Source organism: Salvelinus fontinalis, unplaced genomic scaffold (assembly GCF_029448725.1).
Source record: "Salvelinus fontinalis isolate EN_2023a unplaced genomic scaffold, ASM2944872v1 scaffold_1709, whole genome shotgun sequence".
Lineage (NCBI taxonomy): Eukaryota > Metazoa > Chordata > Actinopteri > Salmoniformes > Salmonidae > Salvelinus > Salvelinus fontinalis.
In genome coordinates, this window is record NW_026601918.1 from 27,166 (window position 1) to 30,362 (window position 3,197).

Below are 3,197 nucleotides of genomic sequence, written 5' to 3' on the forward strand. Positions count from 1 at the left end.
AACAGGTTACTACTGGAGTCTACAGACTTGATCTGCTGGTGATTGTAACAAGGTTAATGACAGTAGTAAATATCTAGAGCAGGGGTGTCAAACATACGGCCCGCGGGCCCCAAGGAGGTTCGATCAGGCCCGCAGGATAATTTGAAAGTGGAAAAAATTCATAAAAGACATGGAATTAATATTTTTAATTCGCTGCAATTCATGGATTATCCGCTAAGGGGCGCACTCTTTCCATCAGAGTAGAAGACAAGCCGCATCACTGAGACAGACTGAAAACAGCAGACGGTATCAATGCGCCATCTGCTGCTTGTTACGACGTTGTTAATACCTTGGTCTCTACCTCTCCGCTACACCCTCATTAGCCAAAATGTCGTTATCCAAACGGAGAAAAGTAGATAAGGAGTGTAGAATTTTCAAAGAAAAATGGACCACGTCCTATTTATTTACAGAGATGCACGGAAAACCTTCGTGCTTGGTGTGTTTGCAACAAGTTTCGGTATTGAAGGAATATAATATTCGACGCCACTACGAGACTCATCACAGCGAAAAATATGACGGCTTGCAAGGACAACTGAGAAGAGATAAGATTAACGAATTGCTGGCGGGTCTGAGGAAACAGCAGTCAACTTTCATCCAGAGCCGAGAAGTCAGTGAAGCAGCGGTAAAAGCCAGCTACCTAATTGCTAACGAAATAGCATTAGCATCGAAGCCGTATTCCGACGGTGACTTTGTTAAATGATGCATGATGAAGGCGGCTGAACTTGTATGTCCCGAGAAGCGACAAGCTTTTGCCAATATTAGCCTGACGAGGAATACTATAGCAGAGAGGATTTCGGAACTATCGGCAGATTTAGACAGTCAATTGAAACAGAGAGTCAAGTCATTTATTGCATTTTCCGTGGCAATTGACGAGAGCACTGACATCACAGACGTGGCCCAACTGGCCATATTTATTCGAGGAGTTGATGAGACATTGACTGTTACTGAAGAGTTTCTTGAGTTGGTGCCAATGATGGACACCACAACAGCCGAGGACATTTTCGGCTCTGTCGTTGCTGCATTGGACAGAGTTGGAGTGGACTGGTCCCGCGCTGTCAGCCTGGCTACAGACGGCGCGCCATCCATGATCGGAAAGAAAGCAGGTGTCGCGACAAAGTTCAAAGACAAAGTACAAGCCCTTAATGGAGGAGATCGTTTCTGGACATTTCACTGTATTTTGCACCAGGAGGCATTGTGTTGCAAGTCGCTGAAAATGGACCACGTCATGGAGGTGGTTGTTCGCACTGTAAATTTCATCCGGTCCAGAGGTCTGAACCATCGTCAGTTTGACAAACTTCTCAGCGACAGCAACATTACCCACAGCCTGCCATACCACACTGAAGTGAGATGGTTAAGCCGAGGCGCTGTGCTGAGGCATTTCTTTGATCTACGAGAGGAAATCGGACAGTTCATGGAGAAAAAAGGAAAACCGGTGTTGGAATTACAATCTCAGGAATGGCTACGGGACCTTGCATTCTTGGTTGATATTACTGAACACTTGAACAATCTGAACAAAATGTTGCAAGGCCGCAAAAAAGTTGTCACACAGTTTTCTGACAACATACATGCATTTAAGTTGAAGCTGACTTTGTGGGAGATGCAACTGGCAAATGGCAACCCTGCTCATTTCCCCTGTCTGAGAGATGTGTGTGTGACCAGACCTGATGCGGACATGAAACGGTACAAAGACAAAATTGCAGGACTACTGCGGGAGTTTGAGAAACGTTTTCAGGTATTTGGTGAACTTGAGACAGAATTTTCAGTTTTTCGCTCACCTTTCACAGTTAAAGCTTCTGATCTGCCGGTCGAAATTCAGCTAGAGATAATTGATTTGCAGTGTGATGCAGATTTGAAGGGCAAATTTGCCTCTGTAGGTCTGGACAGATTTTATCAGTATCTACTACCAGGGTACCCCAAATTAACAGCCCTGGCTGCTAAAATTTTGTGCATGTTTGGGACAACCTACCTTTGTGAACAAATTTTCTCAGTGATGAATATCAATAAAACAAAAATGCGTTCAAGGCTCACAAACAAGCACTTAAATGACATTCTGAAAGTGACAGCTAGTCAGGACATGACACCTGGTGTTGATGCACTTGTACAGGCCAAAAGATGCCAAGTTTCAGGAACAAATACAAGTCCAGACTAGACTAACACCTTTAAAATGCTGCCTTAGATACTGTTTGCATTGAAAGAATACAGCTCTGTGAAGATGAATCCTTACTGTGGTGATTTAAAAAATGTGCACTTTAATGTTAGTCAGCAGCTTCAAAACAAAAGTTGTGTGATGGAATTCTACTGTTCATACAACTCCATAAATTTTCAGTATGTATTGTATGTGTATGTATGTTTCATGTATGAAGTTTACAGATTTACAGGACAGGCGAACACTTTCTTCATTACACATTTAAAATCACTCTCCTTAGTTTGTAAGGTGTACGCAGGGATTACATTTAGATTTTATATGCGTATGTGTAAGTGGTTTAAAAATTCCTTTCTTTAAAAGTCTCATTTAATCTTAAAGTGCATTACTATATTTTTCAGTACCAATTAAAGTTTTGTGCCTTTGTACAATCAGTGGGATCAGTTGCAATGCATATTTGTGAATGATAAAAGTAAATTGCACATTTGTCTAAGGAAATATGAGGTGTTTCATGAAATGTTTTGTAAAAGGATAGTTCATTAAATTTCAATATTTTCCTAATGTTCTTGTGCTTCTTTACACCAAAACAAAGGAAAGACATGATATTTTGGTTATTTTTAGCAGAGTATGGTATAATTTTAATGGTCCGGCCCACTTGACATCTCCCTAGGCCGTATGTGGCCCACGATGCGAAATGAGTTTGACACCCCTGATCTAGAGGGAAGAGAGGAAACTCTGACAGACCCCTCCCCTCCCCTCCCCTCCCCTCCCCTCTCCTCTCCTCTCCTCTCCTCTCCTCTCCTCTCCTCTCCTCTCCCTCCCTCCCCCCCTCCTCTCCTCTCCTCTCCTCTCCTCTCCTCTCCTCTCCTCTCCTCTCCTCTCCTCTCCTCTCCTCTCCTCTCCTCTCCTCCCCTCCCCTCCTCTCCTCTCCCCTTTCCTCTCCCCTTTCCTCTCCCCTTTCCTCTCCCCTTTCCTCTCCCCTTTCCTCTCCCCTTTCCTCTCCCCTTTCCTCTCC